The following is a 21,738-nucleotide window of genomic DNA, read 5'->3' as shown; positions in this document are numbered from 1 at the left end:
CCTCCCCAGCCATGCAGAACTGTGAGTCAATTAAACCTCATACTTTATAAATTACCCAGTCTCAGGTAGTATCTTCATAGCAGTGTGAAAACGGACTAATAAACCCTATTTGGAAGGTGCCAAGTATTCCAAGAGAAGGCATTATCTTTCCAAATAGGAGCAATAACAAGTCAACATATACCTTTTGGAAATAAATACATATGATTAGGATTATATCCTGTAAGTACTTGATCAAGGGGAGCAAAATATAAGGTTGGATAGGAAAAAAAGTTGTCATTTTATGAGCACTCTCCCAGAAAGTAGTAGTTAATATTTTGGCTAGTGCTTTGGGATACAACACTAAATCAGTTCTAGTATTTGTCTTAATAATTTGGAGAAAGCAGGACAAGTAGGAATTACAAAACTGTTATGACAAATAAGGTAAGTACAATTTAAAAGACAGAGAAAGTGAGCATGTAAACATGACACGCTGTGCAAGTCCAACAAATCAACAAGAGGAGTATGTTTCATGGGAAAGCTCCAAAGGACATTCCATCTACCAAAGCCATTAGAAATGTAATTGTGAGTGAAGCAAGAGTATCTCTGAGAAACACGTAGGCAACCAGCTTTGCAGATTAGGACTGAGAGTATAAAATGTTGATGCATAACTTTTTGCCACGATAGAAATGAGAACGATAGAATTCTGATATCTCAGAGACTGGATGGCAGCACTTAACCATCAGAAGAAAGGTGGGTGCAATTATCACAATGAGGAAGAAAGGATGGTTGGGGAAAGAAGTGATTCATAGAGAACTGCAGAGACAGTTAACAGACGACAAGGTCATAGGGGCAAAACATATGGTCTCAGTCAATAATAGAATTGCTCAACCTATCAGAATGTTTTATTAAATACAAGATAAAAATGGCAGATCGGAGATTAAAAGCAGTCAATCCAATGAAAAGTCATGTTCCCTTGCCCTGTTCTCCAACCACTGTAGACTCAGAATCTTTTAAACTAAAGAGAGGCTAAATCTTCCAGAGAAAGTCTCTTGCACCACCATGACAAGTGTGTGTATAGGGTGATGATTATATTAGTCCTTTCTGAAACACAAAAACTATCATTCTTTATTCAGGTAACCAACACTGAGAAAGGGTAATGTCCACACGTTTTGATAATTGTTTGATTTGGAATCCAATTGACATTGATACAAAGAGATCCACCTTTAAGAATGCAGCTAATGAGACTTCAGGTAATAAATAATGTCCTAGCATAGTTTGGGCTTACAATGGGTTCACTGGCTCAAAAGACTTATTTTCACTTCCGTTTTTCACAAATGTATAATTGGAATAAACATTATATTCTGTTAGCTGAAAAAAATGTTCATATTTTTTCCTTGGTTAGTAGGGTGAGATCTGCAGTAGTGAAGAAGGGCAAGTAGAATTATCAATAAGTGCTGCTTCCTACTCAACATATTGTGTCAAAAGTAATATAGTATTGTGTGGCAGGGGAAAATATGAGATTGGATATTCTTGAAAAAATGACACAGGTGATATTCCCTCATTACATCCTCTTTTTGATTTACTGGTGTGACCCTTACAAAAGCACTCTGGAGAATAAAAGTTAATGAATGCAAATTCAAGAAGATCATGCATCCAATTGCAGCTGCTATTCCAGATGTTTATTTGCTCAAGTAGATTGGCACTCACTCAGATTCATAACATACAGACATTAATCTGGGAATAGCAATTTTCCCCCACCCCTGTGAGAAAATAAGGGCTTCAACGATTACATTTATGTAAAATGGTAACAGTATACATTTATGAATTAGCTCAAGGACTTTGTTAACTCTCATGCCATTTGTCTGACATAGTCCAAAGAGACTGTACGTGGCAAGAATGTCACGTTGTTCCACTATATTGTTGACATCATGTTAATCAGATCAAATCAGAAAGTAGCAAGTATATTGGTCCAGAGTGTATGTGATACAATCTACCTAGTTTCAGAGGCCATGGAGCATGCCTTGACAGCTCTCCAAAACAAACAACAAATTACTGTACCTAGTTTCATCTACCATAGAAAAGGAAACTCCTGAAGCAGAGAAATCAATGTTTGATTTTTTAAACCATGTTTTACAGTGAACCTTTTCATTTTGAGCAGAATATATAGTAACATATCATGGTGGGAATTTAAAGAGCAATTATTACAAAACTCTGTATTGAGGAGGTTTCTACCATGGTGTTGATGATAATTCAGAGAATTAAAAAGTGTGCAATAGGTTTTTAAGGTTTAACTGAACAACCTTCTATTGGATGTAGAAGATCATATAAAGTAAAAGACCAAGGATAGTATAAAATTATTAAATTAGTCTATTCTGTAGGTAGAGTTGAAACCTAAATAAACGTGGAAGAAATATTTAGAGCATGTTAAATTGCTTGAGGGATCCAAGTGAGAATGATAAGAAGGAAATAGATTTCTGGATCTGAGCTAGAATATACATATATAAAATTTGAACTGCTAAACACATATTTAATATCAAAATCCAGAAGCCTGAAAGAGCTGACTTTAGTTTGACAAAGAAGTGGAATCAAAAATAACTCTTTGGTTACTGCAACAGTCTTTTTAAAGGAGTAGAATGGGCAAAGGATACTAAGAAGAGACAAACATTCAGTAAGGGAACAATCAAGAGTGCTGGGTTATCAAAATGAATACAGATATGTGCTTAAAGAAAAATGGACAAATTAGTTATATCCTTCATAGTTTCAGGTGGAGTAAAATATGAATAAAAATGTGATCATTTGATTTGATATTGAGAATGTCATTTTTGTGTTCATTGGAATGGTGGGAAAAAAAAAAGTCTTTTGCCAATTATGCCAGATGTGGCTTTTGGTAAAGACAAATCAGAAAAATCAGAGACAGTTAGAGAATGGTAATTGAGTGATGCTGAAATGGAATCAGCAATGTACTTTTTTTTTTTTTTTTTAGATGGAGTCTCACTCTGTCTCCCAGGCTGGAGTGCACTGGCACAATTTCCCAAAGTTGCGGGATTACAGGCATGAGCCACCATGCTGGGTGCAATGTCCTTTTTTAAGAGGCATTTTTGCTCTAAGAGAGGTAGAAGAGTGATATGGGAGTAGTGAGATTGGAGAGTATATAAATGCCAGGGCAAAAAAACAGAGCTTTCTACATTATTTTCCTTTCAAACTTGGAGAACCAAGACATGCATGTTTCTATGATGTTTGAGATTTTTCAGTAAAGTAGGGTAAATGAATAAAGAAAGAGAGAGACAATAATTATAATATGGAATCATGTCTTTTCAAAAGGTAAGTGAGATAGGAAACTGAGAAGAACGGAAATGCTACACTCCTGTCACAACATTAGCCAGAAACAAATCATCTGCAAGTTAGTGTCTCTCTCTAGTTACACTTTCTGTAAGCCCTACTGAATCATTTTACTGGAACATTATGTATATTTGGTTATTTTATTATTCTCTATCCTTGAAACACACATATAAACATTTGGTATTTATTTGAGACTTTGTTCATATTTTCTTTGAAAAAAATGGTATCCACCTGCATATTGCATCAACTCATCTCATGTCCACCAATAAAATGAAACTATATTTTATTCTCAAAAAATATATATGGTCTTTTTCCTACTGTCATTTTTCTCTCTTTTTTTTATAATGTTTTATCACATCCAGTTGTTCCTTCACATATTTGAATATTTGTGCTTGCTACTGCCATATTCCATATTCCATTTCATATTACCTCTCTGTTCCCATATATAATAAACTCGCTATAGAAGACTGTCCCATGCAAGTGATTTGTATTAAGCAAAGCCTTCCCCTACATGCACTATTTTCTAGATTCTCACTGTTTGGTGCCTTTCACTTGCCATTCAATTTCGTGCAAAACATATTGATGTCAAAGAATAATGTTTTCTGAGGAGTTGGTCTGCCAAAGTTATGGGAGTTTCAATCTTTAAAAGGAATAAATAGACAACAGTTTGACTATGTGGCTTAGTCTAAAGTGTAATCTTAGAGATTTATGCTAAAACTATACTACAATATATGCAGATCTGGATTTCTTTATATGCTCTTGTTTAATGTAACTTCACTAGCTCTCACACATCATAAACTCTCCAAAAGGTAATTGATTTCATGTTTGTGTACAGTGACAACTGCTTCTTTGTCTCAGCACATTTCCAGTCATTCTTAAATAATTTATTGAAAAGTTAATTTTTAAAATAAATAAAAAATATGCACTGCTACTTCCTTGGTGTTTTTGTAAAAATAAAAGATGTTAACAATATATTATACATTATTATTAAATTTTCTTTATGACTATTTAGGTATTTTTACATAAATATAATTAATATTACTTAAATAATGTGAAGATGTTGAAAATGATAAATCAGTAGAGCTTTCATTTATTTGAAACTATCACAACATATGTGTGGTTAAAATAAAACATTATCTGGAGACTTTATAATTTTATTTCTACATTTGTGGTTGGGCAACGTAAATATTAACAATAATTTCAAAGTAAAATTTTGCAATTTCAGAAAAGATCTATAATTACAAAGACATTTGAAGTTGTAATGCTACATTGATGTTAGCTATGCTTTGTGACAAAACTATGCCAACTATACCAAATATTATCTAAAATTAAAGATAAATTGATTTCATTCAAAAAGATTTGCAATTATTTTGCTTCAGTAGAGATATTGTAATGAAGTAATATAAAAATTAGCCATCAAAGACTTGACTTCTGAACACATAGAAAATGATCTGCCTCACTGAATTCTTGTTAATTTTACAAAGTGAGATGTTTATAGCATAATACGTTATTATATAAATTTATCTTACATTTCACATTTATTGATTTTCTGTTTATATCCTTGATTTTATTTTTTCCTATTGGTGACATTTTATCTTTAGTTAAAACATTTCAATAAGATCCCTTTACTGCAGTGACGCTCTCATCAGACTGAGCCAAAAACATCTGAAAATGTTGACAAAGCAAGGTGATTTTGAATTTGTGACAAGCACTGCTTTAAGCTTCAGTTTCACAGAAAGAAAATAGTCCCTTTTATAGACCTACATTACAAGTACACAAGCAAGTATCAACATAAATATTTGAAAACAAATGATTATATATTTATCAATTAAATTGGTATTGGGGTGTGTGTGTGTTACTCTTCACTTCAGACACTAGGAATACAAGATAAGTTACCATCTATGTATGGATGATAAATAAAACATGATTAATATTACATTAAAAATAGTTCTTATAAAGCCCATTTAGGGATTTTGTTACAGTACTTGAAAAAAGTTAATTTGCTAGCAACATAATAAAATCTTAGAAATTTTAAAAAGTGATGTTTTCTGGAATGTCATCACAGCTAAATACATCAGACAATGTGATATATGAGAGGAAAAGATTTTACATCCTTATATTCTTGGTGTATTAAATAATTGATAGGGTTATTTTTCTTCACTATAATACTAAAAAGGCATTGCCCTTCTAAACGGTATATGTTTTAATAATCATTTTCTCAAATTGTTATGCTTAGTGGGTTTGATTTTAGTTTAATAATTTATCGACTTTGGCATAAGATTACGTAACTGCAGGAACAAAGATTTTTTAACATTTTATTGTATAATTTTCAATAAAATAGAATTCCAACTGTTGTGAGAAATGAAAAAATCAAATACTATATAATCTTAAGTTCTGCTGAAAATTTGCTAGGTTAAAATAAGAGCAAGTTGGGCACTTTAACACTTCAAACTTAAGCAAAATATAATATTCTGGTCCACAGGTACACACAATGGCTATTTTTGCAGTCCAGTTTCTTTTGAAATTGCATACCTACTTCAATGTAACATTCCTAAAATGCTTCAGGGTAATTTTTACAAATCATCTTTTGGAATAATTCAATAATTTAACTAATAGTTACCACTGTATGCCTACTATAAAATCATCCCTGAATATTACCAATTTTAATTCAGTGTGAAATTCTTCCTCCTTAACTTTAATTCTCTTTCTTTCTCTCTTTTTTTCTCTCCCCTCCTTTCTTTGTTCTTTCCTGACCGCCCTCCTTCCTGTCCTCCTTCATTTCTTGTATTTTTGAAAGAGATAATTTGGGATTCTTTGGCAGCCAAGAGGATTGGCAACCAAGACAAGCATGCATGGACTATAAAGAGAAAACACTGAGATTGAGGTAAATCTTGAACAGCATTGAAAGTCAAGTTGGCATTAACTAGATAAAATGTGACTAGGAGATGGGCATAGGCAAACAAACACATGGAAAGGTGAGGGAACAGGGCAAAAATCAAATAATGTAATGACACTGAGGGAGTATACTTTGCATTTGGAGAAGTGACATAAAGAAGGTATGAGGGTACAGGTTGTTACAAATCCTAGGTGCCATCACAAGAACTATTACTTTTAATATGAAAAAACATGAGGAAAGCACAGGATTATAAGAAGAAAATGTCAGGATCACAATTGCTTTCTGAAAAACATCTTCACTGCCTCTATTGTTCAGTAAATTGTAAGATAAAGTGCTTGTGGGAAGATCTTTGTAACTTTTTATTTAAACAGGAATCAGCTGGGCTTGGGAAGCCAGGGCGGATCACTTGAGGTCAGGAGTTTGAGACCAGCTTGGCCAACATGGCAAAACCCGTCTCTACAAAAAATACAAAAAATTTTGCAGCTCATGGTGGTGCATGCCTGCAATCCAAGCTACTCGAGAGGCTGGGACACAAGAATTACTTGAATCCCGGAGGTGGCGTTTGTAGTGAGCTAAGACCGCACTACTGTACTCCACCATGGGTGACAGAGTGAGAGTCCACCTCAAAAAAACAAAAAAAAAACCAAAACACAAGAACAGAAATCAATCAGCTTTGATGATTAAAATAACACAGACCAACAACAATAATTGAAAAATCATTTGAAAAAGCACTATGTAAAATATCATTTAAATATAGCACTATGTATTATTACTATGTATACATATGTACATACATATACATCACATATTTCTTGTGTATATTAATAAAATTATTTACCCTATCATAGGTTATTTCAATTTTTAATTTTTTGATTTAATAAGGATATTTGTCTCAATTAGTTCAGCTTAAGAAAACATCTATTCAATTTGGACATCTATTTGTCCAGCACAAGCTTTTCTGCTAAGCAACAATTCTCCAGCTTCATAAAGGCATTGTTAACTGCATTTGTCACAAGTACTTCAAATCTAATTTGTTCTAAACAGGGTTTACCTTCATGATACTTTACAAAAACGATTTCAAATTATTGCTCATATTGCTTACTGATATCCTATTAGTCTACAAGCAAGACATTTTACAATCCTCTAAAATCTTCCCTTCTCTCAATTTACTATGTCTGACTGAGAAACCTTATTGCATATATGTCATAAATACTTTTAAATCTGATTTCCTTTGTTCACTCACCCTGGTGAATTAGAAAAGATGTATATCACTAATTTACTATTTTCCATATTTTCTCTAAGCATCAATGACATTAGGCTAATTGATTTTTCTATTTTCAATTCTATCACATTTTTATTCCATCCCCCAATTTCAGTCCTTTCACTTTCAGTCCATTAACCAAAACATAGACTAGAATGCATGTCTCCTACCTTCATCCTTAAAGTTCTTATCTATTGCACTCTAAAATAAGATTTCTCGGAATAGGCTAGGAAGCCTAGTATTATCTTGAACACTTCAAACCCTTTAGCTTCATATTGTCACTCCTTTTTCCACTTCTTCCCATATGTATGCTTATGCAATATTCAGCCAATTGCACTTTACCTAATTTAATCCTTGTTTGTGGCTTTATTCCTCAGCTTATGCTCCCCCTTTCACCAAAATCTCCCTTCCCTCTCTTCTTATTCCATCTGGCTACAGGATACCTACCCTCTGAGACTAATATGTAAATATATTTTCTTCCCAGCATACTTTCCAAATCACTTCAGGTTGCGATAAATATATTTTCTATATGCTCAAATGGAATATTAATGTTACAGGTGGAGCTGTTCAATATGTTATTTAATAAATCACAATGCAATTTTAAGTACCATTAGACCGTTTTTTCTCATAATTTATTGATATTTGTAGACTCTTATTACTTACTGTCCTTAGCAGTCTACTTTGAGTCAGTTAACAAGTGCACAAATATCACTTTAAAGTATCTTTAAATTACATATTTTAAAATTCATAAGACAAGCATAAAGCAGTCCTTATGCTTTTCCTCATCCATGTTTTCAAGAGTTCTGACATTTTCAGAAAGTGTTTCCTGAAAAAGAAAGGTGAGATGGTGTTTAATAAGAAAAGAAAATGCAAGCTTATGAAATATGAAAACTTTGTGCCATTAGATGATAACCTCTTTATTTTTGGCTTTCTACTGTGCACACAGACAAGCTCTCATGTACATTAATGTATCTTTGAAAGTGTATCTATTTTCTAGAAGAAATACATTCCTTGATAAAATCCAATCTATTGTAATCCCAGCTACTCTGGAGGCTGAAGCAGGAGAATTGCTTGAACCTGGGAGGCGGATGTTGCAGTGAGCCGAGATAATGCCATTGCCCTCCAGCCTGGGCAACAACAGCAAAACTCCATCTCAAAAAAAAAAAAAAAATCCAGTCTACTAATCACAGTCTAACCTATGTAAAATTTCCTCATATCTGACCCTCAAGCCATCTCAAAATCCTGAGACTATTATAGAAAGTTTTACGTATGTATGACCTTACTGAATTTATAGCATAAAAATTTAATTGTTAAATGGCAAAGTGCACCATAAAAAGAAGCCTAAGAAATTAAAGTCTTTTTGTTTACATATCATATCTTGTTTAGCATAATTTTATGTTAAAAATTTACTAAACTAAGATCATGGCTCATTAAAATTTAGCCAATAACCAAACTATTCTTTAAAATGCAAATTTAACCAGCATTATTTTATCTTAGGGTGGATGAAATATAGGAGCTTTACCAAATAATTTTAGTTATCGGGTAGTTTAAGTTTAGTTACATTATTGGATATAGGATATACATAAATGTGTTACACTATTGGACAGGACTTGTAAGAGTCTGAGATGTCTCCAGTAACCTGTTGCTCAAGGAGACTTGCATTTCAGTCTTCTAAAGGCCATAGCAATGTTTTATGAGTTTCCTATGCTGAATCACACTGAGCCTATGAGAACAAATATGGAATTTATTAATGTATAGCTATCATTCCTCAGTATATCTAGACTGTTGCTCTATTAGATTTCTGAAGGACCAACTATCTCAGACAGCATCTTCATATCTCATACATTTCCTGGTTGACAAATCCACATTTCCAAATTGCAGTCCGTCTACAATGGAAAAGACCTGCAATCTATGAGATCTACATGACCAACTGGATTTGATTTTTTTAAAGATTCAAATGTTAAAATGGGTTACTGAATAATATCACAAAACATATTTTTTCCACCTAAGACACTTATTTATGGCAGTAATGTAATGAAGCACATTGATTTATGACAGTTTTTGGTAGCGACATATGAATTTCACATTGAGTTTCTTGCTCAATTAAATGCTTCCATGAAGGTGACTAAGTCATAATTTTTAACATCTGAAAGCCTAGAGCTTCTGATGACCAGTTATTATAGTTACTATTTTTAGATTTATTTAGTGTCTTTTAAAATGACAATGTGATAGACATGAAAGACTCCACAAAAGATAACATAAAAAATTTAATATCCCAAATGGCTATGTGCTTTATATAAATATTAATAACTTATTAGTAAATAATTCTGTTTTACACTCAAATATTTTGAAAACCTGTTGATACCTGTGTTTCCAAAGATTACATTTTCAGACTGGACTTCTAGAAGTCTGAGATCCTTTCAAAAACCTGGGTATTGTGGTATCAAAAAGTCATTCTCAGGTTGAATATATGTATTGATTTAATCATATATATATATATATACACACACACGTATATACCAATTAGTCTTCTATATTTTCAGGGATAACATTATTCCTTTTATATAAGGATAAATGATTTAGCCTAAAATATATGATCACCTAGTACTGAGGGTGTGGTCAATAATTTTGTTTTATTGTTTAAAGAAAATCTTCCCAAATCATATAGAGTGAAAAATGGCATGTATATGGCAGCATATGAAAAATGCTAAATTAAAAATGAGAAAGTAACATAGGAGTGGTTAGATTTGATAGGCCTGGGTGATGATGTCTCTTCAGGATGACCTCCACATTCTCTCACTGTTGCCATTAGTAGGTGAGTTAGAGTATTCATAAAACTTTTTGTGGTATAACTGACCCTCCATGCATTTGCCATTTTGTACAACAACCTAAACTTGGTTCTTTTTGCTACAGACATTACTAAAATTTCATTACTAATTATGTAGAAGAGAATAAATGCATCTGTGAAAAAGCCTTTTAAATAAGCCTTTTAGTATAGTTATTGAAGCATTAACCACTGACCATGGAGCAATACAGCTGTTGTTCAATTTCCAGTTTCCTAATCACAATCTATGTGACTTTAGCAAATTATTTATCCATTCCATGTCACAGTTTCCTCATCTGCGATATAAGCTAATACACACCTAACTCATTGATTTTTATAAAGACTTAGTGATTTATTACTTTTAAAGTTTTCCAGTTTTTATGCACACAGAAATGTCAGGGCTTTCACTATTCCTGCGGAAGGTATTTTGTCAAAGAGGCAGATCATGGGTTCTTAACTTGGACTTCATGGAATCTGTGTGTGAAATTCAGGGATTTTGACATCTGGCATGGAAACAACACATCTTTGAAATTTCAGATTATTTTCATTTGATATATCTTTTGCAGATACCTCAAAATGCCATTTATAGTTATCTTTACTGCAAAATCGTAATAATTATTTTGATCAACAAAACATTAGTGATTACCATCTTCCTCTCTACAGATGGCTATGCCATAAAACTCGCCATCTATTGAGCTATATTGGGCCTGGCAATAGTCATTAGGCCACAAAACACTCAAATTCAGAGTTCTCCACTTCTGACCCAGACAAGAAGTTACTTTCCATCATTGCCCATTCACAATCATTTGCTGATCAATAAGTAAAAGGCAGTTAACAACCAGCCTTGAGTTTAATATTCGTTACACTAATCCTTCTTGAAACATAAAATTTAACTTGCCTAGATTTAAATGCTTTCTTATTTATTGTTATGAGAACCATATATATGTTACAATTTATAAAATACTGTAATAATTCTCAATATATTTCATGTTTATTGTAATACTATGTATTTCTATGTAATCTATGCATTTAAACACATATTTTGATGGGTAGTTTGTAGAACTGAACAGATTGTCCAAGTGGGCCATGGCACACACACGTACACACACACACATTTAACTTTCAGACTCTACCTACTAAGCTGGTTTGTAAAAGCTCAAAGGATACTTTTTTCATAAAACTTTCATGGTTTTCCCCAAATATAGTAACAGTAACTACTATATATGAAGTGACTTACTTTATATCAGGCAGGCACTTTATATATACCTTTCTAATAAGTCCATACAGAAAATCTGCAGGCTATTTGTTTTAATCCTCAGTTTACAAATACAGTCCATAGAATTTCAATAAATACTTAAAACTAACCAGACTGCTACAGGTTGAATTAAAATTACAAATGATAACTTTAAAGCAATATTAGATATATTCTATTCTGTTATATTTATCTATCACTCTTTTGTCTAGCACATTCTAAGGCTTTATATAATTGATATCAGCCTTTTTTGTGGCAAATGATGCAAAGATTTATACATAGTGGGTACTCACCACATATTTGACAAATCAAGGCATTGACTTTAATTCAGAGAGGGGAAGCAGAGACAAAGGAAAGTAACAAAAAGAACAACATATTAAAAAACTTGGCCTGGCACGGTGGCTCACAACTGTAATTCCAGCACTTTGGGAGGCCAAGGTGGGTGGACCACAAGGTCAGTAGTTCGAGACCAGCCTGGCCAATATGGTGAAACCCTGTCTCTACTAAATATACAAAAATTAGCCGTGCATGGTGGTGAGTGCCTGTAGTCCCAGCTACTCGGGAAGCTGAGGCAGGAGAATCGCTTGAACCCGGGAGGCAGAGGTTGCAGTGAGCCGAGATCACGCCACTGCACTCCAGCCTGGGTGACAGAGTGAGACTCCATCTCAAAAAAAACAAAACAAAACAAAACAAAACAAAAAACTCATAAACTCACACATTAAATATTCAGAGATTTGAGTCTTTTTTTTGTTTATTCCTGCAGATAATACTGACTTTTGCAAGTTAATTTTTTTAGTCTTGGGTTTTGCTTTTTCAATTTGTAAGACGTTGAGAGTCATTTCAAAAACAGAGCTAAGCGTCTATATACTCATTTCTTAATAATAGTATATCATCTTCTAAAGAAAATCAAGTGTGTTTTGTTCACTGTGTAAAAATCCATAACACCAAAATAGTTTGACGAAATGAGTTATTGTATTTGTAGTTTACATTTATTCTCTAAATTGACCTACTTTTCTTTGTATAACCTCCTAATTCATTTAATCACAATAATACTAATATTAATATTAGCCATTTTCCCCCAAGAAATGATTTCTAAATGGCTCCACAGCACACAAATCCTCTTTTCTCCCATGTTTTCCTTAAAAGAAATACATATCTAAGAGATTAAGTGAGGTTACAAAGTTCACAGTCTTACAAATCTTGATGTTAGGAATCAGATGCTTAGTCTTTCTAGCATTAACAGCATATAATTGTGATAATAGTATTACTCATTGATTTCTTTGTTTTGAACCAGTTACTGTACTGAGCACTTTAACACAAATCACTTCAATTAAGCTTGGCAAAAAAAACTACAACAAAAAAACTTTGCTTTATTATTTCTTAAGTTTTTTCTATTAGGAAACTAAAGAATCAATACTTTTAGAATATTGCTCTAGTTTATAGAGTTCGTAATAGAGTCTTGATTGTAAACTCTAAGTATTGTCTTTTGTAGGTGTGTGTTTTTAGCCATTAATCTGTGTGTTTCCTAGGAGATAGACCAATGTGTATTGCCATCCTGCCCCATGCTGGTCCTGTTACATCTTTCATGAAAAACCTGTTTATCATTTATTTGTCATGAAAAATCGTGGCATATTTCCTTATCATTTCTTTCTCTGTCCCCTGGGGCATTTCCTATAATAATAATTGTTAACCATTTATTAATTGCCAGTCACTCTTCTAGATGCTGGGAACAAAACAGTGTGTAAAACTAAACTCCCTTTTCATAGAATTTACATTTTAGAGATTTCCTCTTTGACTAATGGATGATTTAAAAGAGCTTCGCTTTCCTAGAGTACGGTCACTAATTTCTAATTAGGTTTTATTGTAACTGGATAATACACTCTATAAATTGTTAATCTGTTTAAACTTATCAACATGAGGTTTATGTACAGTAAAGGGTCTACCATGGTGAATATACATGAACACTGGAAAACAATGTTGACTGCAGTTTTCTAGAAATATCTATTAGCACAAAGTGTTATTTGGATCTATGTCTTTATTTTTGTTTCATTTCCCCAGTGGTTGCACCAATTACTAAGAAACTGGTGTATAATCTTTTTCTATAATTGTGAATTTATCCATTCTTCTTTTTAATTCTGTCAGATTTGCTTCAAATATTTTGATGCTCTCTTATTAGGTATATACATTATAATTGATATTGTTTTTCTGATAAATTTTTCTATCATTTTGCATAATACTCTTTTTATTGAAGTCCTTTTTATGTTAATATATCTTCTCCAAGCTACATGTGCTCATTATTTATTTGAAATGATTTTCTAGCAATTTAATTATTACCTATTTTTGTATATTCAAAGTGGATTCATTGTAGGCAATAAGAAGTTAGATCTGCCTTTTAAAAATTGACTTTGTCAGTCTAACATCTCTTCCTTTAGTCCTTCGAATCTGTTTCTCACTAGTATAATTTCCACCTAGTCTGAGAAATTTCCTTTATTTCATGTAGAACATAACTATTATTCTCTTGATTTTTTTTATTCACCTGAATATGTCTACTTCACATCCTATTGAAGGTTATGTTCAATGGGTATAGAATACTAAACTGACAGGTGTTTTATTATGTCTTCTTTTTTTTTCTTCTTTTCTTTTTTTCTTTTCTCTCTCTATGAAATTTGAAAATGTTGCTCCACTGTCTTCTAGTCATGGTTTCTGACAATCCATTCAAATTATTACTCCTTTACGTATAATATTTCATTTTTCTCTAGTGATGTGAAGACTTTTTCTTTATATTTGCTTTTTTTAACAATTTGATTTAATAGATATAGGCATAGTTTTCTTAGACCTTATGTTGCAGAATCTTGCTCCTTAGTTCAGCTAAAACCTAGGTTCTTGTCACCTGTCCAGGAAAATTTAGGAATGCAGACACATTGAAGGGTGAGTAGAACAGGGTTTTATAGGGCAAAAAGAAAAATAAAACTTTCAGCAAAGCGAGACAGGTTCCTGCTAACAGGTCCTCACCTCACAGATCGATTCCCACGTTACCACAGGAGCTGAAGAGAACAGGTTCCTCCCCTGCATAAGGCATGACTTCCGCGTGGCTCCACCCACTTCCTCCAGTGTGCATGCTGGGCTCCAGTCCACTGTGGGCATACCCAGACAAGCCCTGGGAAGTCTCCCTCATCTACATAAAAGCATCTGATGTAAATACTTATGTGACAGGTCGGAAATTCTCCGGGGACACCTTTTTATCTGCCTAGGCATTTGGCTGTCTCATTCCCCCCTCTAAAGAAGTACCTCTAACTGCCATTTGAATAAGGATAAAGATAAGGATGAAAACCAATCCTAATTGCTTCCTACTGACAGGGAAGTTGTTTTGGGAAAATGGCAGTCAGATTTCCCTTAGAGGCCTATTTCAGGGTTCCCAGTAAAAAAGGCCATCATCCAAGGCTCCAGGTGCAGATCGTTTGGAGTTCGATGGCCTAAAAGTGAGAAGACACAAACAGGTTATTAGAAAATGTGTATCAAAACAAAACAAGGAGTGGGTAAGGACAACTTGAAAATCCAGAGGCCTTTTATCAGTTTGCACAGGGAGAGAGAGGCCAAAAGCCCAATGGGGAAAAAAAACCTTTTACCCTTTTGCTGGCATGTCAGGTTTCTGCATTCCCTTCCCCTGAACCTAACCCTAAGCCAATTAGTCTATGGTTTGAGAAATTAACTCCTCCCAGTTTGAAGGATGCATCTAAGGGAAGTGTTCTATGGTACAGGACACCATTACCTACCTACCAGTGAATAGAGGATAGAGGAAGGAAAAGGAAAAAAGAAGGCATTTTCTTCAGAAGAGTCCCAGGGATTCATGATGTGTTCTAAAAGGGTGCAGACTAAAGATGAATAGCTACTCATCTAGAAATAGGGGAGCATGTGTGCCTGGTTCCTTACTTTTTCTAGCAAATACCCAGGGTGTGTAAGGGAGAGAAAGTGAGTTGTTCCTCTTTCTTTCCTCTGTTCTTGTATTGCTGAGTCCCAGCAACTGTGACAGGGTGCCACCCATGGGTGTCAAAGTGACTTTCATCCATGTTAACAGGGGACCTAGGGAATGGGAATAGCTGCTCTTTCTTATTTACTCCCTATCTCCCCTGCTGTCAATAGCCTTTGAATTCTCTAGATCTCATTTATGCCATGGATACTAGCATGACCTTTATCCATGAAAGAGGAAGCTTGGCTTAATCAGCAGGAATCAGTCATGCTCAACTGTGCTGTGCCTTTTGACTTTCATTATTGTCTGTCTTCTGGATCCCTAAGATCCAGTTTTCTTAGGCCTTTGACACAAAGCTTGGAATTGACTTTGGGACCAAAAATATGTCTCAGCATGGAAGTTGCATAGACTCCTTATCATAAGCCATAATGCTAAAGTGAAGCTGTGGAATTGAGTTCTCCAACAAAGGAAAGAAAAGGATGTCTTGTGACACACTCAGATAACTGGTGACTATAGTTATGCTTGCTAAGATTTGGGGGCATGGGGTTTTGCTTTGGTTAGCTCCCTTGGTTTTACTTTCCCAAAAAGGAAATCTCTGGATGATGGGCATCCTATTTATTCCCATCAGCTGGCAGGATTTGCAGGATAGTTGTTCAGAACTAAAATACTGATCCAGATTTTTACATTACCCATCCCCTTTTGTCCTTTCTGAGCTGCAGCCAGAGATTGTTGGTTGGCTCACAGGAACAAGCAGGGTTAGTCTAAAATGTAGGCAAAAACTTAAAAACAAATAATAAGTCTAGAAACCAATGGTGATAAGTTTTGAAACATAATTTATCTCTGTCTTGTCCTCATTTCTGTTAAAAACAAATCATAATAGGGCTGTGTTGCTTGCAATATAGACTTTAGTCTTATACTTGGCTTAATTATTTGCATAAAGTACAGCAAAAACAATTATTTCTACCTAGGCCCTTTAGATTGGCTTTCATGAAAATCTGTTTCACAAAGAATCTTAGATAAGACCATTTAAAGCTGAGCCCAGCCCTAGCTGGCTCATACACCTGTGAGTTGGGTAAACTCCTCTCTTCTTGAGGTCCCAAGAGCATACGGTGTCTGGGCCTGTTGGAAAGTGACATTCTTTACTCACCGCAGGTTAAGAACCCTGTATGTGGACTGTGTAGACAAACGTTTGAGGCCAGTTTTCCAAAGGGGTTCCCATCAGCCTTGCAAGTTGAGATTGACTCCTTGAAGGGAAGCACACATTTCCATCAAAGCCTGGTAAAACAACCAGTTTCTCCAATTTCATTCTATTGCAAAAGAAAAAGGATTCTTATTGCACTCATGCAAATGACTATACTGCCATAAGTTAAGAATACTCAATATTAGTTTCCAAATTCTGGAGAAGCCAGGCAGAGAGAGACATATATGCTCCAAATTTTTTTTCACAGGAGTACACCTTACTCAATTATTAAAGGTCATAAATAGTTCTAAATAAGTTTCCTGGACTCTGAAAAACAAAACAATGATCAGCAATATTCCAAGCAAAATTTAAAAAGATTACTTCAGTTTTCTATTAGTTCAGTCCATTCAGTTAACTCTTGTTTTGTTTGCTATCCATGAACATTTCAATTTTCATGAGTCCTGTATGTTTTTCCTTTATTCCAATGTCACAATTATCCAAAGTTATCAGAAACCTGCATTTGAGAACACCTGTCAAAGTTCCATAGCTGATTATAAACATCATGTGAAGAGGATAGGATCAAAACAAGACAACAATGGTTTGTGAGTAACAAAATGTCCAGGGTAGTTGCAGTCAGAAACATGATTGGCAAATAAATTTGGTTATCTCCATGGTTTACAATAACTTAACATAATAGCTATCGTTATGATTGACAGTATATGCTCAAACATTAGAATTGTATAAATCCCATAAAAGTTTGGAACGTATATTAGTATTATTCACAAAAATACAACCTATAAAAGATTGAACACCGTTTTGTCATTCCCATGTACCTAAAATATATCAGATAATCCTGCTTACCTCTTTTTTTGATGTTGCAGGTGTCCTCTGTAGCATCCAAAGGTCTGGTATCAAGAAAGACAATTTTGAAACTGAAGTTTGATTTTGGGAAGCCTGTTAAGTATGTTAGGGATTTAAAATACTTGATGTTATGAAACAGGATTCCAGATTACCATAAATTATTTACTTTGCTAAAATGATGACTCAGAAATTTTAAAAGCAAAAATCTGTTATAACACTTTAAAAATTTTGCTGAAGAGTAGCTTACTGCTTTAAGAGTACCTTGTTGTGCTTTTATTTCAATGCTGAATTTACAGAAAAACCATATAATATCCTTTGAATTTAGTCAATATGTTTACACATGGGATTTCCTTTGCAAGGTTAATTTTTACAATCCTTCCACAACTTGTTTGAACTTTTACTGTTATCTTATTTAAGTCAAAACAATCTTAACCTTAGGCAAAATTTTACATTTCTATGCGTTCTTATAATTTTTTACTAAAAACATATTTTACTGTTCTCACATAACTCAAATGTAAATATATTTTTAGTAGTCTCAATTACATGTTATAATGGTAACTCCTAGCAATTTTTACCTTTAAAGTAAAACCTGCTAAGTTGTTTTAATTATGTGCTAGGTGCAGCCAAGGTTTGACTCCTTCCAGCACAACTAAGGGCATGGTTAGTAACATATGTCCCCAGGCCTTACCAGTTGTGAAGCCAGCAAATTGAATCATTCTCAAAAAGCATTTTATAGCCTTAAAACATTTAGCAAACCTAGTAACTGACTTGAATAATTTAGTCCACCTATTTAAATTTTGATGGCATCTGCATTTCACCAAATAATCTTTAAGGTGTTTTTATTTCTCAAAGATTAAAGTCATGAGAACTAAAAGCTACCACAGCTTTTATCTTTCCATTAAAAAATATTTGATCCAAGTGCTTATTTTTCTTTAGGCCAATTAATTAGAGCTGTTTTTATAAACATCACAAATACAATACGTATATAACTACACAGCCAGGCAGAAGAAAACTCAGCAGCCACAAGGTTTTTCATTTGCCAGTCTCCTAATAGGATTATTGTCCTTCAGGCAGATCCCTTTAAGAGACAGGGCTAGGAAAACATGCTGCTTCTAGGGCATAATAAACAGGCATAATTGGGAGGCAAAAACAGATTTTGAGAGGGATCTATCTGCTTTTAATTCCTGGGGTTCCATGAGGAAAACAGATTTCTTCCCAAAATGGGGTCAGTGGTGCCTTCTGTTTTTCTCAAGGAGTCCCATGCACCCCAGAGTTATCTTAGAGCCTCCCATGCATGCATCAAGAGTGGCAAGACAAAATGGAGAAAAAGAATTCAGCCAACTGAGGAAAAAAACCCTTTTTCCAGCAAAACGAAATCCAAGGGGGAAAAATATTAAATAAATAAAGGCCTTTTAAATATGCCTATAACTTGGATATACACTTTTAATTAAGCTGTGTGCTCTTTAAGAAAATTGTTTTAAATCCCTTGATATCTGGTTTTAGTTATACCAAGCAGCCAGTATTTCTGGCTTTCAAACTTTACTAAAGGCTCAGGGAAAGAAAAATCCAAGGCTGTTGAGGGGAAAAGAATCAACAAATTGCAAAGGTCATCCAGATATCAAACCAGAAGGAATTTATTCCCTGAGCCAGGATTGAACCCAGCTGCCACTGTAAAATGGTGGAGGCTAAACAAAACATTGCCATGAGGTTAGAGGTCACACTTTAAAGACGTAAAACTAGATGGAGACCTGCAGCAAAGTTTGCTACTGACCATACAGAAAGTCATGCAAAGCACACTAGATTAGCTACAGATTAAGATCAACCTCATGAATCATTTTTAATAATTAAAACTTTACAGAGAATATAAACAGTGATCCTTATAATTCCTGGCCTAGTAAAATGTCTTCTAAAAGGAAAAAAAAATAAAAACTCTCACTTAAAAGTTAACTGCTGGCAGGGTAGAGAAAGGCAGAAAAGTTTAAAGTGCAGAGTTGGAAAGATGCCTGCAGGAAGAAAATCTTATTCTTATGGAAATGGGTTCCTCCAGCAGGGCGAGGAACTTAAGAGGAGAGCAGGGAGCCTCTGGTTCACCTGTCTATCCCTTAAAAACAGGAAAAGGCTGACATTCCAGATCCCTGGAAGTGACAGGAGTGGAGGGGAGGGAGGTACAATTTCCCCTACCCTCAGAAAAAGTCCGAGGACACAAAGGCTTAAAAGGAAAAGGAAAAAAAGGGGAGTTTTTGTTTGCATCTTACTCACCATTTCTCAAGCCCGGCGTTTGGGTGCCAAAATGTTGCAGAATTGTGCTCCTTAGTTCAGCTTATACCTGGGTTCTTTTCACACGACAAGGAATATTTAGACACCCGGGCACATTGAAGGGTGAGTAGAGCAGGGTTCTATTGGGAAAAAAGGAAAACAAACAAACAAACAAAAAACTATTTGCAAAGCGAGAGCGGTTCCTGGTAAAAAGCACCACCTCACACATTGATTCCCAGGTCACCACAAGAGCTCAAGAGGGCAGGCTCCTCCCCTGTGCAAGGCATGAATTCCTCATGGCTCCACCCACTTGCCCCAGTGAGCATGTCAGGCTCCAGTCCACTGTGGGCATGCCCAGACAAGCCCTGGGCAGGTTCCCTCGTCTGCACAAAAGCATCTAATGTAAACACTTGTGGAGAAGGCCAAAAATTCTCTAGGGACCCCGTTTTATCTGCCTAGGCATTTTGCTGTCTCACTTACACTATTTGGAATTTGCTGAGCTTCTTTCGTTCGTAAATGTATGTCATTGACTGTACTGCAGATTTTGAAAGTCTTTGGGTATTTAGAAGTATGCCCCAATTTTAACTTTGGGTACTGAAATTACACATATGTTAGACCTTTTAATATTGTCCTTCACGTTTTGAGGTTTTCTTATTCTTCTGTTTCAAAGTATCTCTTTATTCTCATTCATTGTTCTATGTTCTTTATGTTGGGGAATTGCTATTGATCTATTAATTTATACCGTTTTCTTTATACTCAAAGTTGATTCCTTGTAGGCAATAATAAGTTAGATCTGGCTTTTTGGACATACTATTTTATGTTCAACATATTTTCCTACTATCATTCTTTTTTTGCTATTGAACTTAATGTTTAATTTCAGATATTTTATTTTTCATTTAAAAAATTTCCATTTGCTTCCTTTGTAACATTCCTTTGTCTCTGCTAATATTTACTGAATGTCCATTAATTGTTTTTGTTTTTGTTTTTGTTTTTTTCTTAGCCAAATTGACAGCAGAGTGTCTAGCAAGACTTGTAGTCACCTATGCTTTTCCTCTCTGTGAATGGGAAAAAATATCCCAAGGAAAAAAAAAATAATGAAAATCACTTTAATAACAGTTGCTTTTTCAAATTTTGACTTCTCTTAAAAAAATCTAACTTGTTTATTTTCAGAGTTTTCAATTAGGGTATTTTTAATTTACTTTTTTTACTCTAAAAATGTATCCAAATTTCCCCGTCTCTACTTAGAAAAACTACAAAAATTAGCCAGGCGTGGTGGCAAGCACCTGTAATCCTAGCTACTCAGGAGGCTGAGGCAGGAGAATCGCTTGAACCCAGGCAGCAGAGGCTGAAGTGAGCCGAGATCATGACACTGCACTCCAGCCTGGGTGACAGAGTGAGATTCTGTCTCAAAAAAAAAAAAAGTATCCGAAGTTTATTGTTACAATGAGTAGGATGGATGGACTATGGGGAGCTTTCACTGCCAAAGATTAACCAAAATTTCAGGGTTATATTTTTGCTTTTGTTTTTATTTTTTGAGACTAACTTTAAAATAACTTTATTAAGTCTGTTTTCTGATATTCCACTTACTATAAATAAGAATTTTATCCAAACAATAAATTAATTTTAATAGACAGGTTTAGAATATTTGTTATTTAGTGTTCATATAAAGAAAACAAATATAGATTTTATTTAGTCTTTTTGTCCTATTATACACTTATATAAATATATAATTAGAATAAAGCTCTTTAATTATGTTCCATTTGATCATACATTTGTCTTGTAGAACCCTTTCTATTTATTGTTTTCTTCCTTCCATTTTGTTGCAATAATGAAACAGATTGTTATCTATCATTTACTCTCTTAAGTACTTTGCTGGTATAAGGAAAGGTTATAAACTTTGTATAAATACTTATACTTAACTAA

At 34.2% G+C, this 21,738-nt stretch overlaps 1 long non-coding RNA gene across 2 annotated transcripts; it reads right to left on the bottom strand.

Moving 5' to 3' along the window:
• Positions 1–5,619: 5,619 nt before the first annotated feature.
• Positions 5,620–20,096, bottom strand: LOC103890599 (uncharacterized). Of its 2 annotated transcripts, none has more exons than XR_008525180.2 (5): positions 19,819–20,096; positions 17,560–17,652; positions 16,666–16,825; positions 14,564–15,024; positions 5,620–8,301 (listed from the first exon to the last, which is right to left on the bottom strand). It is a non-coding gene; the product is annotated as an uncharacterized LOC103890599 (long non-coding RNA). The 2 variants fall into 2 exon arrangements; XR_002914998.3 differs by having other exon boundaries at positions 16,666–16,762; positions 19,819–20,090.
• Between the last annotated feature and the right edge of the window lie 1,642 nt (positions 20,097–21,738).

The sequence above is a fragment of the Pongo abelii genome, chromosome 4 (genome assembly GCF_028885655.2).
Source record: "Pongo abelii isolate AG06213 chromosome 4, NHGRI_mPonAbe1-v2.0_pri, whole genome shotgun sequence".
Taxonomy (NCBI): domain Eukaryota; kingdom Metazoa; phylum Chordata; class Mammalia; order Primates; family Hominidae; genus Pongo; species Pongo abelii.
Note: the sequence above shows the minus strand (reverse complement) of the source record. Positions and strands in the feature narration are given on the sequence as shown.